The sequence below is a fragment of the Engystomops pustulosus genome, chromosome 1 (genome assembly GCF_040894005.1).
Source record: "Engystomops pustulosus chromosome 1, aEngPut4.maternal, whole genome shotgun sequence".
Lineage (NCBI taxonomy): Eukaryota > Metazoa > Chordata > Amphibia > Anura > Leptodactylidae > Engystomops > Engystomops pustulosus.
In genome coordinates this window covers 4,970,081-4,988,753 of record NC_092411.1, presented here as the reverse complement: position 1 = coordinate 4,988,753, position 18,673 = coordinate 4,970,081, and the positions used below count along the sequence as shown (strand labels likewise).

Here is an 18,673-nt window from a genome sequence, read left to right as displayed (position 1 = left end):
CTGACCTGGGTCAGTATCAGCGGCCACAGTCTGACCTGGGTCAGTATCAGCGGCCACAGTCTGACCTGGGTCAGTATCAGCGGCCACAGTCTGACCTGGGTCAGTATCAGCGGCCATAGTCTGACCTGGGTCAGTATCAGCGGCCATAGTCTGACCTGGGTCAGTATCAGCGGCCATAGTCTGACCTGGGTCAGTATCAGCGGCCATAGTCTGACCTGGGTCAGTATCAGCGGCCATAGTCTGACCTGGGTCAGTATCAGCGGCCACAGTCTGACCTGGGTCAGTATCAGCGGCCATAGTCTGACCTGGGTCAGTATCAGCGGCCATAGTCTGACCTGGGTCAGTATCAGCGGCCATAGTCTGACCTGGGTCAGTATCAGCGGCCATAGTCTGACCTGGGTCAGTATCAGCGGCCATAGTCTGACCTGGGTCAGTATCAGCGGCCACAGTCTGACCTGGGTCAGTATCAGCGGCCACAGTCTGACCTGGGTCAGTATCAGCGGCCACAGTCTGACCTGGGTCAGTATCAGCGGCCATAGTCTGACCTGGGTCAGTATCAGCGGCCATAGTCTGACCTGGGTCAGTATCAGCGGCCATAGTCTGACCCGGGTCAGTATCAGCGGCCATAGTCTGACCCGGGTCAGTATCAGCGGCCATAGTCTGACCCGGGTCAGTATCAGCGGCCACAGTCTGACCCGGGTCAGTATCAGCGGCCACAGTCTGACCTGGGTCAGTATCAGCGGCCACAGTCTGACCTGGGTCAGTATCAGCGGCCACAGTCTGACCTGGGGGCCTGAAGACTATTAATACTCTACTGGAAAAATCTAAGTGTTTCTTCTGGGGGGGGGGGGGGGCACCCTATATCTAGGGTGAGCATAGTAACGTCCTCATGCTGTTCTATCCCTGGTAATGGCAGAGTGCTGTACATAGTGTTAAATCCATAATAACGAGATATTCCCAAAGGATGATAAACGTCTGATAGAGGCGAGTCCCTCGTGTTGTCTTTGGTTATTTTTGGCACAGCTACAGAAGACAACAAGAGATGCTACAATATAATCCTCAGTGACAGGAGGGTACAAGGGTCTGCGGTGTATCCACAACCTCGGAGAATATCCCTTTAATAACAAAGCTCACGCCCGGCCGTTGCTGTATCTGCAGCGTCCAGGAAACAGAATGTGCAGATAAGGTCGGCTCCATTGTGCAGCGCCGCATATCTACTGGAGCAGTCACTGGTATCCAGCGCGGTTCAGATTTCAGGGCTCTGAGACTCGACCCTCCCCCCACACACTCCTGGAAGTATTTTAAGTCCATGGAGAGAACAGAGGCCCGGAAGGCCCCTCCACGTCCGCTACAGGCAAGAAAGTGGATGACAAAACTTTACCGGCAAAACTGGAAACTTCACCTTCTCCTAGAAAACTTGCATGAATCCGTGATACACCCCAGGGGGAAGGGAGGGGGGTCTGGAATAACAAGGGGCTAGATTTTGGGCTTTTGCTACAGTTCTGGTTTTGTACAGGTGCAACATTAAAGAGACCTGCATCAGTCAGGGCTGCAGATTTAACCCGTCACATTTGAAGTCTCTGATCATTATTGTAACATACAAGAAGACGACACATTCCACATCCTCCGACACATGACTGGAGGCCGTCCAGCTCCTCCGGCCTCAGCACAAGCAGGAAATTATGTGCCCGGATCAGACGCAGGCGACGTCCCAAAATAACTCGTACAATGGCCTCTTACAACCAGCACAAGCAGACGCAGATCCAACGCAAACATGGCCGCCTATTCCGGCTGTGGTTATGATACGATCCCAATGACGAACTACATATTGTGGATGTAAATAATGCAAATCACTTGGAGCTTCTTACCGAGCTCAACGTCAGGATCAGGGCGACATTTTATCGCCTATCGTCACAGCCGATAAAAAAAAATAATGTATCTGGAGTCGCACTTATAAAATACACCTGGTCTTACGTGCAAAAAAATTCAGCTTAAAGGAAACCTACCACTTCTGAAGGTAGGTATGAGATACAAACACCGGGCACCAGCTCAGGGTGAGCTGGTGCCGGTGCTTAGTCTCGTTAGTGTTAAAACCGCGGTATCGCGGTTTTAACACTTTTGAAACTTTCTAGCAGAAACTGCTTCGGCGCTTCGTGCACACGATCGTGCGCGCGCCTACACTGGAAACGCCGCAGGCGTTGCGCGCGCACGGTCGCGCGCAGCGCCGAAGCAGTTTCTGCTAGAAAGTTTCAAAAGTGTTAAAACCGCGATACCGCGGTTTTAACACTAACGAGACTAAGCACCGGCACCAGCTCACCCTGAGCTGGTGCCCGGTGTTTGTATCTCATACCTACCTTCAGAAGTGGTAGGTTTCCTTTAAGACCAAACCTACAGAACCTCTTGTATGTAACCCGGGGGGCGCCTGTTACATTTGATCCTTGAGGATTCCCGTACAGGACGGTTTTGTTTTTTAAGCCCAATCACGAGCAGCATTTGTTAACGCATTGTAAAAGCAATTCAGCTGAGCATACAATACATACATATATATATATATGCCTAAATACAACTCTACAGACAGACAACACTGCAGACATTAGAAGCCAAAAGTCATGGCACCCGGGAGTAGAAAGCACATCCTAGCGTGTAAGACGCATGTGGTGCGCACAGGCCCCGTCACCCATTACTCAGGACTTCCCTTTTTTTGGCCTAGTTCACTAATAACGTCAGTAAGGGGGGAGTAAAAATATACCTCAGCGCACACAGGCCTGGAGCTCCCCAAATAGGCAGGGATTAACCCTGCCCCCTTCCGTGGAAGGACGAAACCTGAGCGTGGGTTTCATAAGTGACTGTTCACATGTGTTTAAACGGAAAAAGTCCGTCCCCTGGCTGCTGCAGCCGCTCGGCTCTGGTTTCCCCTCTAAAAGGCAGCAGCTGTTACCCCACCCAGGCTGACCTCAATCCCAGGCGGCGACCCCCGGCCGTGCAGAGAGAGCTACAAATTTGAGCACAATGCACGGCATATGTGCAGGTGAACGCTTATCAGTAACTGGGGGGACAGATTCCTGGGATGCGGGGGGCCCACACGCACTTTTGGTTCCCTGGAATTCCCTTTGGCTGCATCACACATAAGCCGCCCTGCAACGTGAGCTCAGTCCTTACAACTTCCATTGTGTCCTGCGTTACACCAGGAGGCACACGGCGCGCAGGGGGGGGGAGACCAGGCACATTTTGGGCATTTGCTAAATATTTAAGGAAATCTTAAACATGTGTAACCACGGTGAACGGTTTGGTCTGACAAACTCTCTCCGTGTTCGTGAAGGATTTACAAGACTCAACCTAGAAGCGGGACATGCCGGGCACAGTACTGCGGTCCTAGGCCCAATCTGGTAAATCCCGATAGAGTGCGAAGCGCGTGGACAACATATTTTAAAGGGGAGATAAAAGTCAACCACACAGCCTTTTACATTAACCACTATCCGCTGCCAGGCGCGCCCCTCCATACCTGGCAATTCCTGGGGGTGCGTTAGGAATTGTGATTATTTCAGGGCTTGTCCACTAGAAAATACAATTCAGGCCCTGATAAATGTCCCTCATTGTGTGAAGGGAGCCTTAAAGGGGTTTTCCCACGAAGAAAGGGATAGAGCCTAACTTGCTGAACAGTGGCGGTCTCCGTGCTTACACCCCCACAGCTCACGAAAACTAGGGGTCCGATGGGCTCCCACGAACCTCCGTTAGACCCCTTGTCGCGCCATCAGACTAATGAAGCAGACAGCAACCGTTCTGCTCCATTAAGCTTTACGGAGCTGACAAAAATTGTCTGACATCCCCCTCGTTTTTGCGATCTGTGGGGGGGGGGGGGGGGGTCTCAGCACTGATCAGCAAGTGCTGATAGGGCCCAATTTTTGTTTGTGGGAAAACCCCTTTAATGTCGGAGGCGCAGTAGCAAGTTTGATCAGAGAAAAACGTTGCGTTCTCTGGCAGGATTTCCTGGAGTCACCCTCTTACCACCGAGCCTCTCCGTTCAGTAACGCGGCTGAACTCGCTTGTAGGCAAACCAGAACGAGATACGGCAGTCTATCTAAATGTGATTGGGGTCTACAGCCGAGCTCATGGTTTATGGTTTTAAACTAGAACCTCTTTTAGGTTTTTTTTTTCCTGTCTTCCTTGGACCATTTGCTCAGCGAGGCCCAATCCCAAGAAATATCCGCACATACACAGCTTCTCGGATACATCCAGGTACAACTTGTTCATCCTGTGTTCGCCACATTGTACAATGTATGTTCCCTAAAGCTTGAATTCTGCGACCCCAAGATATCAGAAGATCCGGGGCCCAAAACGCTAGTTTACGTGACCACCACTTCTTTCTCATAAAACAGAAATAAGGGCACGGAGCAGTCAGTCCCAAAATAGTGAACACAATGGAACACATATACACACACACCAACTCTATACACAGCGGACCCCGCTCTGAGGAGCTCTGGGAGTCCAAGAGTTGGTGGAAAACCCATCGAACAACTTGATAGACCCATGAGTAGACCTGCTCTACACATGCCCGGACATTCATCATGACTGCAAGAACAGGACTACCAGGGTGCACGTCACTTCATTGCTGGGAACCAGAATCCCGGCAATCAATGGGGGCTGCAGCTATCCATTCACAAATAGCAGTGAGGAGCGATCATACGTGCACCCCGCTACTGCTCCATTCATAGTCAACGGGGGCCAAAGAGGACGGACCACCAGTACAGCGCTCACCTCCTGTCATCAGACCAGCAATCAATGCAAGAAGCAGAACTGAGCCCGATCCAAATCCCTCGTCAGTGCCAGAATGCAGGCTGGGAAAGCCAATTCTAGTGACAGTCCCAACAGTGGGTCCCAACGTAGGACTGATCATTGGGACAGACTGTTGGAGCGGTCATTATGCAAGCCTGCGTGATGCTCATACTGATAAGTGCACTTAAAGCTTATGCCAGTAACTGATGCAGAGTGATAATTGTGGAAATATAACCTGGAAATGGTACGGCAGGAAACCACAGAGGTGCAACATAAGAGCGGCAAAGGACACGAGGCGACGGGATCCACGGCTGTTATCCCATAGATGTAAATGGAGTTGTGTGCCAGCTGCATATAGCACCATTAGAAGAGTGAAGAAATGAGGCGATACCTTTTTGAGGATAACTGAGTATATTTGATGATGAGCTTTCGAGACTACTAGTTATCTTCGTCAGGCATGATGTTATGCAGGAAACAGAAAATTCACAGCATTTTACACACTAAACAGTGTTCATCAAAGGATATTAAAAAAAACCTAAAACAACAGATTGATAAATACAGGAACATCTTATTTACAACAGGACGGCAGTAAAAACATTAAAAACCTGTGAGGCGAGACACAAGAGCCCTGGCTCTTACCTGCTTGTGGCCTCCAGGTCAGAGGTCGGAGGTCATGAAGCTGCATGAATGGTAAGACACTTTGTAAGGTGTTGAATCTCCTCATTATATAGCACCATTACACATTCATGTACTACCTGCACCGCCTTGGGGAGCCTTAGGCTGCATTCACACATTCCGTTTGCCTTGCGCTTTGAAACTTAATGCTCGGCCTGTGCGTTTCCATTGAATCTCATGCAATAGATAATGACCACCCGATGTACACAATGAAAAACATTCTGTGATCGATACCAATCCCATGTGTTTCAATAGAAAAGCATAAGCAATCAGCCTGAGCCCCGCCTCCAAACATTTGCATTCTAAACGCAACGCAAAAGGAATGTGTGAATGCAGACGAATAAGACAAGTGTCTTATTGTGATGTTGCCCTTTACGTTTTCCTTTAACTAGAAGATTGTGAGTATGTAAGTAACCACTAAGGGTGCGGTCACACGTTGCAGTTAAAACTGCATCGCAATTAGTTTTCGGTTGGTTTAAGGTGATATTACTCATTTTAACAAGTGAAAGACGTCAAATCAACAGGTGAATGACATTTGTTGAACAGCTTTCGCCTTCAAAATCAAATTCACCCGTTCAGTTCATGTCTTTCACCTGTGAAATCGACAAAACTGCACCCAAAACCACCTCAAAGCTGATTGTGATGCAGTTTTAACTGCAACGTGTGACTGCACCCTCACTGCTGCAGCGAGAGGGGTCCAGCTGATTCATGCTCAGAAAATCACCTTAACCCCCATAGTGACAGCTCAGTGTGAAAGCTACAAGGCGCCCATTGCATGAAGAGGAAGCCAAATAGCTACTACAATGATGAAAGGCAAACATGGGGGGACCAAACCCACTATACTGGGGGTAACTTACTGCTTACAAAGCTTCACTGAAATGCTGGCCCACAATTAATAGTTATTCTGCAACCTACAGAATAGAGAAGATGCTGACAGACAGGGGGACCCATTCTCCCCACTGCTCCCCATTCATTAGGGGGAGGGGGTCTCAAAGTTGGTGATTAGTGTCGGCTCTAGCTGTCTGACATCCACCATCACTTTCTTAACTTGTGGTTTGGGGCTAAGCTTTGCTTTTGAGCCAAACCAATTAACAGGGTTTTCTAGCACCAGGAGTTTTTGGATGTAAGCCAGGGGAGGGGAACTAGTTAAAAATAACAACACATAATATATTCATCTCTTTCCCTCACCGATAACTAGGGATGAGTGGACTGGACCCAATGTTTGCATTGTTTTGGTGGCCCATCAGCCAATCGGGCAAATTTACTCCCTTGGGAACGTCTATGATTGGCCAGGAGGGAGCCCCCTTCCAGTCACACCCATATTTAGTAGTAGGGGGGTGTCAATTTGCCACATTGTCTGATTGGCCACAAATCTAGCAATATGTCCGGGTTGCGCTCATCTCTACCTGTGTATAAAACCAGAAGCGGGCGGTTATGGGGGGCACCGGGCAGAGTGGAGAGGACAATGGTCCCATGTATTTAAAGAGAACCTACCACCACGAATCTACCTATAAAGGTAGATCGGGTGGTAGGTGGATGTAAGGGACGTGAGGAGAGCTCTTTTTAGAGCTAATCTTCACGTCCCCGCTAACTTTTGGGAAACTTTATTAACCTAATATGTAAATTTCGTTATGCGGCTACTGGGGCGTGGCTAGCTGGGCACGAGGCTACACAGCGCGGCTACTCCACGCCCCAGTAGCCCCATTACTCCTCCTACCCTGTTGTGTCCGGCGCGCAGCTCCTCGTAGCTGCGCGCCCTCGTCCGATATGATGGCGTTCTGTGCATGCGCAGTAGCCGGCTTTTCAGACGAGGGCGCGCAGCTACGAGGAGCTGCGCGCCGGACACAACAGGGTAGGAGGAGTAATGTGGCTACTGGGGCGTGGAGTAGCCGCGCTGTGTAGCCTCGTGCCCGGCTACTCCTCGCCCCAGTAGCCGCATAACTAAATTTACATATTAGGTTAATAAAGTTTCCCAAAAGTCAGCGGGGACGTGAGGATTAGCTCTAAAAAGAGCTCTCCTCACGTCCCTTACATCCACCTACCACCCGATCTACCTTTATAGGTAGAATCGTGGTGGTAGGTTCCCTTTAAGTATTTGCACCAGTTTTTTGTCTGACTTTGCACTGAAAAGAACATTGTATTTATAAAGTGTCTGCATCTAAAGGGGCATCCAGCGCAGAGTCGCGCACCACATTTATTACTGCAACTATATTAAAGAAAAAGTTGTTGCCCACTTCCCGAGAAGTGAACGGGGCACTAGTTTGATGAATCTGTCGCAGACTGCACAAAGTACAGACTGCACTAAATTTGATAAATGTGGCCCTGTGTGGTTTATTTGTATTCCATCCCCTCTCTCCCATGGCCCGACATCCAAGAAAAACCGTGATCCCAAACTACCCCTTTAAAGCAGCTTTGTGTTTTATCAGACAACGGTTTTACCACGGTCATGAAGCTTGGTAAGAACACAGGTGGGTCTTCTGTCCCGAGGGCCCAGCCACCTGCCAATACATGTACAAGAGACCCCACCCCTCCTCGGTAACTAATTATACTGTGCAAATTATAAAAAACAGTAGGGACAGGTTCTCACATTACAGAAAAATTCACTTATAAGACATCTACTACCAGGATGAAGGATTGTAAACCAAGCACAACTGACATACTGGTGTGCGCCCCCTCTAGCAGGATCTGTACTTATTTAAGCTTCTTATGCACTTGGTGTAAAGAAAAGCAGGCTTTAAAAATTATGCAAATGAGCGCGAGGGGCTTCAAGCTCCATTACACCCTATGGAGTCTGAATCCTCAGGCTCATTTGCATAATGTTTAAAAGCCTTTTTCATAAAAAAAAAACTTTGCATAAGAAGCTAAAAGAAGAGCAGATCCTGCTAGAGAGTTCAGGTCAGTGTACTTAGTTTACAACCCTTCATCCTGGTGGTAGATGTCCTTTACAGCCCAATACGGAATACAGGGAATAACTTTTTAATCTGTGACATTAGTGCACAAGAACCTCTTGAACTTAGGTGTCCCCAGTGCGTTATTAAGGGGGAGCGGTACTGCGATCCACAGAAACACTTGGCTAGTGGCCACTATAACGTCCATACTTTTTTTTTTTTTTTACCATTTTTTGTTCTGGTATTTGCTGCTTTGATTACACTAAGGATTTTCTACATTTAAACCTGCATGTACAGTACAAAGGGGATTTCCTTGTATTATCCGAGGAACAAATCGTTATTAGTTAATGGGTAGGGGAGCACACTGCTGCACCGCACAGAGCAGGAGGCGGACGGCTAGGTTCTGCGACACATCCTGTTATTAATAGAGAAATAGCGCAGCAGCCGCTTCTATTCTACTGATATTAATAATGGATTTGGGCAACGGCAGGTCCATTAAAGTCCGAAAGGTGAATAGTTACACTGTGCTACGAAGACTAACAGAAAGCCCAGGGGTGCACTGGGCCTCTGGTTGTAGCTTATCCTCCAGACAGCAGACCTGTAGTATCCCCACTGATAATCTAAAAGTTTCACATCCTATTTAAAGGGAGACCCTGCAATTCTGCATTGTTCCGTTCCCACATTTTACAGGGCAAGTTTTTGGTCCGAGTTGTAATTTTACAAGAACGTGTATTTCAGGGGAATTCTACTGAAGCGTTTATAGCCAACCCACAGGTTATAATGGATTATCCCAGAGGAGCCAAGGCTTTGGGTTCACTTCTGCTCGTCCCTACTCTATGGAAGATCTAAATATGGCCGCGGCAGTCGGCTCAGCTGTTTTTTTCCCTGTCCCATAGACTTTAATGTAGGAGTCGGCAAATTCTAACCCAGATGGGGATTAGGGAACTCGAATGTACTCAGTATTTGCCACAAATATTTTAGATTTAAGTTTCCTTAAATAGTAGAAGGTATACGCTCCACTTCACAATTTATTTAGGGGCACAGAGAATTTTAGTTTTTTGGTTAACAATACTTTAAGTCTATAAATACCAACTACCTGCCCCCCCTATGGGTCCCCACTGTCCCTCTATGTGTCCATTGCTATGTCCCATCTGTAGTTACAGCTCATTATGTTCAATATCTTCAGTCCAAGCCCTTGTATGTGCCTCTGGCGCACCACATACCATGACCAACACAAAGTTTTGATCTAGACATGGACAATCCCTTTAACTGTTCTGTGTGAACATACCCTCAGCATTCAGATATTTTGTGCAGCGTGGAGGAGCTTTTACCGATCGTGTTCAGACCTAATCGCTTGTAAACGGGAACGAGCAACGCGTGATTTGTCCGTAAACAATGCCAAACGCACAACGCTTGTTCCTGAACACGAAAGTTTAGCTCTACACATGGCTACAATCAGGAGATCCGCCCCACTGCCCCAGAATTACGATCCCAAACACAATTCAGACACTGCCTTACAGCACCGAGCCTCAAAATAACAGTGGGCCCCTATAGAAAGGCTAAGAATTAACCCTGCGTCTCACATGGGGCCCCGCTGCCAGCACATGACTACTCCAGGGGCCACACATCCAGTACATGGTCATCAGGTGCCCCTCTATTGCTCCGGTGAGTGATAAAAGGGCCTTATAGAAGAACAAGACAAGGTGATGGGGCCCCTGAGGGATGTGGCCCCCGTGTGGAGGTCACAGGGCTCCTGTGTAGCAGGGATGTGGCCCCTGAGGGGTGATCACAGGCTCCTGTGTAGCAGGGATGTGGCCCCTGTGTGCTGCAGGCCGCATTGTTGTCGTGCAGGATTGCGGCACAATGCGGGGCTCCCCCTCCCTCCTCCGGCCTCATCCCTTTGTCCAGTGACCGGGGGCTGAGCCGCCATCACTAGGCCGCAGGGCGCCCACCCCAGTGCGGGCCTCATGCTCCGCGCCCCCCGCGCCCGGTGTGACCCCTCCGCCGGGGCAGCAGCGGGAGAGCGCGGAGCCGGTGACCCCGGTGCCCGGTACACAGCCCGCCCGCCCCGTACACGACGCCCCCGGTTACTTGCCGTCCTCCTCCGGCGCCGCCGCCTCTTACCTGCAGCACAATGCGCCTCACAAAGCAGCAGCAGCAACGGGCGCCGTCACCTGACTCCTCCCCCTGCGTCACCAGCCTGCGACCGCATCTTCCCGGGCGTGACGTCACTCGCGTGCGACAACGGCGCCGGGGAAAACACCTCCCACCCCCCACCAAATACTCACCGAGACGGTCTCCCCGGGTCCTCTGATCACCGACAGAAACCGCGGCAGCGCTCCGCCCCTTTACTTACCGCGTCTGTGCGTGGTTACTGGGAAAGGGGGAGGCGCGTCCTGATGACGTCAGCGTCTGCGCGGTGCCGGTTGCTAGGGGTGACTGCCTCCTCCCTTTGTGTCCCCTGCACAGCACAATAGCGTGCTCCTAAGCCTGCAGAGAGCGGGGACTACAACTCCCAGCAGTGCCCGGCCTCTCCACAGCCAGAGGAGGAGGGAAATTACAATAAAATTATTAATATAAAAACTTGGAGTCAGTTATCTAAAGATATTCCCAGTGCCCCTGCTTAATGATGGAAGATGTTTATGGTAGATTTCCTTTGATAAAGTACTTACCTCTCCCTGCTGCTGGGCACCTCCTGAAGCCAGCGGGCAAGATGACGTCATCACATAAGGCCTGAGGCACAGTGATAGTGCAGGGAGCTGACCTCTATCACTGTGCCTCAGGGGTGATGTGATGATGATAAAGCAGAGAGAGGTCAGCTCCCTGCACTATCACTGTGCCTCAGGCCTGATGTGATGATAAGGCAGAGGGAGGTCAGCTCCCTGCACTATCACTGTGCCTCAGGTGAGATGTGATGATGATAAGGCAGAGAGAGGTCAGCTCCCTGCACTATCACTGTGCCTCAGGCCTGATGTGATGATGATAAGGCAGAGAGAGGTCAGCTCCCTGCACTATCACTGTGCCTCAGGCCTGATGTGATGATGATAAGGCAGAGAGAGGTCAGCTCCCTGCACTATCATTGTGCCTCAGGCCTGATGTGATGATGATAAGGCAGAGAGAGGTCAGCTCCCTGCACTATCACTGTGCCTCAGGTGTGATGTGATGATGATAAGGCAGAGAGAGGTCAGCTCCCTGCACTATCACTGTGCCTCAGGCCTGATGTGATGATGATAAGGCAGAGAGAGGTCAGCTCCCTGCACTATCACTGTGCCTCAGGCCTGATGTGATGATTAAAAGGCAGAAAGAGGTCAGCTCCCTGCACTATCACTGTGCCTCAGGCCTGATGTGATGATGATAAGGCAGAGGGAGGTCAGCTCCCTGCACTATCACTGTGCCTCAGGTGAGAGGTGATGATTATAAGGCAGAGAGAGGTCAGCTCCTTGCACTATCACTGTGCCTCAGGTGTGATGTGATGATGATAAGGCAGAGAGAGGTCACCTCCCTGCACTATTACTGTGCCTCAGGTGTGATGATGATAAGGCAGAGAGAGGTCAGCTCCCTGCACTATCACTATGCCTCAGGCCTGATGTGATGATGATAAGGCAGAGGGAAGTCAGCTCCCTGCACTATCACTGTGCCTCAGACGTGATGTGATGATGATATGGCAGAGAGAGGTCAGCACTATCACTGTACCTCAGGCCTGATGTGATGATGATAAGGCAGGGAGAGGTCAGCTTCCTGCACTATCACTGTGCCTCAGGTGTGATGTGATGATGAGGTAGAGAGAGGTCAGCTCCCTGCACTATCACTGTGCCTCAGGCCTGATGTGATGATGATAAGGCAGAAAGAGGTCAGCTCCCTGCACTATCATTGTGCCTCAGGCCTGATGTGATGATGATAAGGCAGAGAGAGGTCAGCTCCCTGCACTATCACTGTGCCTCAGGTGTGATGTGATGATGATAAGGCAGAGAGAGGTCAGCTCCCTGCACTATCACTGTGCCTCAGGCCTGATGTGATGATGATAAGGCAGAGAGAGGTCAGCTCCCTGCACTATCACTGTGCCTCAGGCCTGATGTGATGATTAAAAGGCAGAGAGAGGTCAGCTCCCTGCACTATCACTGTGCCTCAGGCCTGATGTGATGATGATAAGGCAGAGGGAGGTCAGCTCCCTGCACTATCACTGTGCCTCAGGTGAGAGGTGATGATTATAAGGCAGAGAGAGGTCAGCTCCTTGCACTATCACTGTGCCTCAGGTGTGATGTGATGATGATAAGGCAGAGAGAGGTCACCTCCCTGCACTATTACTGTGCCTCAGGTGTGATGATGATAAGGCAGAGAGAGGTCAGCTCCCTGCACTATCACTATGCCTCAGGCCTGATGTGATGATGATAAGGCAGAGGGAAGTCAGCTCCCTGCACTATCACTGTGCCTCAGACGTGATGTGATGATGATATGGCAGAGAGAGGTCAGCACTATCACTGTGCCTCAGGCCTGATGTGATGATGATAAGGCAGGGAGAGGTCAGCTTCCTGCACTATCACTGTGCCTCAGGCGTGATGTGATGATGAGGCAGAGAGAGGTCAGCTCCATGTCTTATTATCATCACATCATGCCTGAGGCACAGTGATAGTGCAGGGAGCTGACCTCTCTCTGCCTTATCATCATCCATCTCACCTGAGGCACAGTGATAGTGCAGGGAGCTGACCTCTCTCTGCCTTATCATCACATCACACCTGAGGCACAGTGATAGTGCAGGGAGCTGACCTCTCTCTGCCTTATCATCATCATCACACCTGAGGCACAGTGATAGTGGAGGATGAAGGAAGGGACACAGGAGGTATAAGAGCTTGTACTCTGGTCACAAGAGCTTACAGTCCATGAGGATGATGGGGGGGGGGCACAAGAGGTATAACGGTTCTGTTATTCTTTATAAGGGAACTGCATAACAATAATGTAGTAATAAAAAATGCTGCATCAATCACCATCTTCTACAGAAAGTCCAAGGTCACTGCAGAGAAGCCTGGAGCTTGGCATAGTGTCTACCGGATAACAGATGGGAGGGGAACACATGATGGGTTGGAATAGTGGGTAAAAAGTTGAAGTTCCATACAATTGGGGTGTGATAGGCTTTCCTAAACAGATGGGTTTTTAAAGCACTGTTGCAGCTTTGGAGGTTGGATATTATTCTGATAGAGCAGATAGTCCGGGGTAGAGCATTGTAGAGAATTGGTGCAGCTCGGGAGAAGTCCTGGAGACGTGATTGGGATAGTAGTCCCTACTTCCCCACTAAACAAAATGTGTTGATATTGTAATCTTTAGGCCTCTGAAAAAAAAAACTGCATGCTACCCGCACCGTACCGTTTTCTTACAAGTAGCATTTCAATGGACAATCAGGCCAAAAATATGATGTAAAAATAACATAGAGCATGTCCTATTTTCTCCATTCCGACCGCCCTATAGAAGTCTATGATGTAGAAGGCTTTAAAGGGCCGGTGCACTTCTTCATCCATCTCAGAGCTTTATGTGTGTGGATTGGAGCTCTATGTATGAAAGTATTATGGCTCATAGCCGGAGGCGATCCTACATGATGTTTTTTCACTTTGTAATTTATGCCGACATCTCAATAATTGATCTTCAGTCATGCACTAAATAAAGATAAGTGTGACGTAATAGAACTGGTCGACACTGTAATAAATTATAATGTTCTATTAACACAAATGGGTTATATACCGTAATATGACTGAGAAGTATAGACCACGGTCATGCAAAAGGTCTGCAATTTGTCTGAAAGCACAATAAAAACACATCCAAAATGCGTGGTGCGAACGTGGCCTAAACTTAAAGGGGTTTTCTCCACGAAGAAAAGATAGGCCCTAACTTGCTGATCAGTGGGGGTCTCAGTGCTGAGTGCACATCGCGAAAACGAAGGGTCCCCTTGTCGCTCTGTTAGATTAAAGGAGCAGGAGGCCGTGCATGATGGTTTGCTCCATTAATCTCTATGGAGCTGATGGAAATTGCTGAGTGCGGCGCTTGGTGATCTCCGTCAGCTCCATAGGGATTAATGGAGCAGAACAGTCATGCTCAGCCGTCTGCTCCGTTAGTCTGAAGAGCGACGAAGGTAACGACTGTTTTTTTGCGATCTGCGGGGGTCTCAGCACTGAGACCCCCACTGATCAGAAAGTTAGGCCCTATCCTTGTGAGAAAACCCCTTTAAAGCCCTTCTCTACAAGTGCGATTGTTCCGACAAACTGGATCCATGCGTGTGCAGGATTTCCCAGACTGAACCTATAACTATAACACTGATGCATAAACATTGAGGCTGTTCTGATTTGGAAACTCATTCCAACCAGAAATGTGGAGGGACTTGACCAGATTGCATAAGCGTTTCCACTGAACCACATACAATTAGTAACAATTCAGATGGGATTTTTTATATGTATAAATCTCACCCAACTGTCACTTTTACATTTAATATCTCCAGTTCCTTGGCATCTAGAAATACAATCCTAGATTCATATGAAAACCTGAGATTCTAGGTGCCAGTGATCCAAAGTTAAAGCCCTCCCCAGCTTCTTAGAATGAAGAGGAAGGAAGAGGAACTTCTGACAGCTCACTGATAAAGTAAATATTGACTGTAGATACATTTTGGAAAGGGATTACATGAACTAATGTGCATGTTATTAATCCTCTCCTACCCAAACAAACAAACAAACAATCAATTAGAGAGCACACTTGTATATATTGTCGGCGGCTACTTATTAGCAATGTGAAACAGAACTTGTCTAAAAAAAAAAAAAAAGTGCATGTAACACAAACAACACACAAAACTAAGACAAGGAAAAGCCTCTCCATAGAAAGCTGAGCGTGTAGGTGGCCCTGCTAAGTCACAGTCCGGTTCGACACTATGGCACTGGGTGACTGGGACCGTGATACAGCCACAAATTGTGCGGCCATATCACGGGCCCTCATACAGTCGTGTGCATGAGGCCTGAGGCTGTATGATGTGTGCGCTGTCATCAGCAAAGAACTGCACATACTAGATCTGCCACCCGATTCATCGGAGATACAACAGACCCCGTTTTCATGATATTTGGGGGGGGGGGGGTAGCACTGGAACCACCGCTGATCAGTAGGTTATTAAAACTTGCAGTGACTGGACAACCCCTTTAGGCACCTAAGTGCTGTTATGAGTCCGGGGAAGGAGGGAATGTATTATTGATTCTTTCTTCCTATTTCATTAGATCTTAATTCAGGATCTTTGTTATTTTGACAGTAAATCATAGGGGGGGGGGGGGGGTTTCTTTCTCTGATAACGCACCAAGACCCCAAGTTATTGGATCACGTGAAGTCTCCGGTGAATTGTCAGATCGCTTGTCTCCAAGGCAACATTAAAAGAGAGCGCATCCATGTACGCAGCCTTCCTGCCGCACAGGCTCAGAGGACGGCCCTGCCTGAGCTGATATATAATAGTCTAGGTGGGGCGTTTATGCCGGTTTTATTCACTTACACCACCTCCACCCCATGCTGCCTGTCATATTGTCTATGTCCTGCTCCAGGATCCTGCCACCAGTCAGACATGCAGAATCAAGGAGAAGTAAAGTACGGGATGTGACAGCTAGGAAAAGCTCAAAGATATAAGGATTCAGGGTATAGAGAGGTTTAAAGGGAGGCACCATAGACCCTACAATCGAGTCCTACTTAACCCTAGTGGCCTCAACCCAGGACCACAGCCAAGATCAACAAAAATTCCCAACATGCCATGTTTCACCTGAACAGAGGATCATCAGGAGCAGCAATGGTGACCTACACACCCTGCAACTTGTCTCAGAATACAAGGGTAGGTATGGAGAATCCAGAGCGGTTTCTTGTTTTTTTGCTGCCTGAGGCAAAAATTGAAAATGCTGCCCTCCCCCCCACCAATGATACCACCCCCAACACTAGAAGTCAGTCAATACCACAGACATTAGTGACATCTTGTACCTTACAGGTGATCAACTGCCCATTCAGGAAGAGGACTTCTTTATGATTTCTCCCGTCCATGGTTTATCTCTGCTTAATTCACAGTCAAATGTCTTCAGCTCTATGCAGCCCAACTCCACACTGTGCCCCTAAAAATACCACAGTCACTTACAGTATAATGAATTGTGTTCCTAATATATATTATCCTCAGTGGCGTAACTAGGAGAGACAGGGCCCCCTAACAGGCTACTGCATGGGGACCCACTTCCCACTTAAAAAATATACATATTAGTATACTCACACATGCAAGTTACAATCACATATAAATACACTCATGTGCATATACACACACATACAGTGCCATATGAAACATACTCACATACAGTGTATACAGACACCATATATACATCACAGTATATGTTATATACGTATTATGCTGGACAATGTCAGGACAATATAGATATAATGGTGCACATCCTCCATTCTTTATTGTGTCCGGTCGGATGACGGGGCCCCGTGACACTGCGGGCCCCATAGCAGCTGCTATGGCTGCTACCGCTGTAGTTACACCCCTGATTCAACACAACTGAATACACTATCCCCACATAAAACATACTTTATCTAGTCCCCCGAATACATTATAGTATCTACATCACCCATAATTTATTATATATACCACATATATGAACTACAGCTATAATTTACATACATACCTGATTTATTTATAAAGTTACCCTATTTATAACAGGCCCCATATACACCGCTTCCCTGAGTATACACAGCCTCCTCTCCCCCCTGTATACACCGGCACCCCCCAGTATATAAAAACCTCCCTCCAGTATACACAGCCTTTCACTAGTATACAAAGCCACCCCCAGTAATATATACAGCCATGACACCCACAAAAATAATAAACCTAGTACCAGACCCGGCGCTCCCCCGCAGCTCCTCGTCATCTTCTCCTACCGGTGCTAGCAGTCATGCCCTCTGTAGTATCTTGTCCTATAGAGCAGTGCAGCACAGTCAGCGCTGATGTCATTTTTTTTTTTTTTTTCTTTGCAATCCACTGCCCCCCACAATCTGCCGCCTGAGGCGGGGGCTGCAATCCGCCTCATGGCAAATATTGCCCGCCAGAATCACCCATCCGCTGTCCAAAACATTCAAAATCAATAGACTGGCAGCGGACATAGAATTTTTTTTGCAATGAGTGGATGAGATATTTATAAATGTCCTTTAAAAACGTATCCGTTTTGTTTCCTTTCCTTATTGAATCTGTTTCATTCACATCTGCAACAAAAAACTTATAGTTACACGGCAGAACACCCGATTCCTGAGCATCAGTGATGACCGCACATCAGGTGATTTGCCGACTCATAGATTTCTATTGTTGTCCGTGATCTGGAAACATGATAAAAATAGTTGGGCTATGAATTGTTTTCAACAGACCAATGATCCATTGAATATTATTGAACTGAGGAAAAAAAACACATTTAAATAAAGGGTCAGTATGCGATCATGGAGTGAACGCCAAGCGGGTGGGTAGGAGCGGTCGCACGTGTCCCATCCCAGCCTCCGCTCTATAGAAGTAGGACATGGACCGGTGGCTGATCGTCGCTCTGTCGTGGTCAGGAAGTCTCTACCATCCCTCTGGGATTATTAGTTATCATGATACCGGTCAGGGATAATAATCACCTGCAGATAGTAGATCCATTCTTCCACCAAGGACAAATAGCCGATTCTTATCCTGCCAGGATCTTGTTTACTAAATAAAATACTAAATAAAATTCATGTCTCTCGTTAAATCATTCGACACAGTGGAGAATGGTTGCTTAGCAACAAGTATATAAAAAATAGACTTGTGAGATTTCTTCTCCCTTCTTCAGTCTTATTGTTATGGTCACAAAGCTTCTCTTATCCTTGAGGGACACAATAAACCCCTTCGTCCATGTCATGAGAACAATGCGATTCATGCACATCCTGGACGTCTGCCCTAAAATGAATCGTGGTCGTCTTACGATATTTGTCATCAGTTACTGCGATGTAGATAAGTCATCAATGGTCTGCACACAGCGGCTTGTGCCGTATACAAATCTTATGCTCCATTATCCTTTGCTTTTTGTAGTAGTCATTAATTTTAATCAAGTTGGACTCCTTTTCCGTTTTTTTTTTTTTTTTTTACTCCCACTTTCCAAAGGATATTTTCTTATTGCATCTTTTGAATGGCCCCTTTCTATGCAATCCAATCCAGATCCAGGCACAGGGACTGTACCAATCCCCTTATACTTTTAACCACTGTCTCCTCCTCTATAAAAAAAAAAAAAAAAAAAAAAAAAAATCAACTTTTATAATTATGCTAATGGGTACTTTGGGTGTTACTA

General features: G+C 48.0%; 1 protein-coding gene across 12 annotated transcripts in view; it reads right to left on the bottom strand.

Moving 5' to 3' along the window:
• UBAP2 (ubiquitin associated protein 2) overlaps positions 1-10,727 on the bottom strand; it is a 34,205-nt gene extending 23,478 nt beyond the window's left edge. For 9 of the 12 annotated variants that reach the window (XM_072132818.1, XM_072132826.1, XM_072132821.1 and 6 more), the window contains exon 1: positions 10,461-10,588. The gene's annotated coding sequence lies outside the window, so the exon portion shown is untranslated. The other 3 variants (XM_072132819.1, XM_072132825.1, XM_072132820.1) reach the window with 2 other exon arrangements.
• Positions 10,728-18,673: the final 7,946 nt, after the last annotated feature.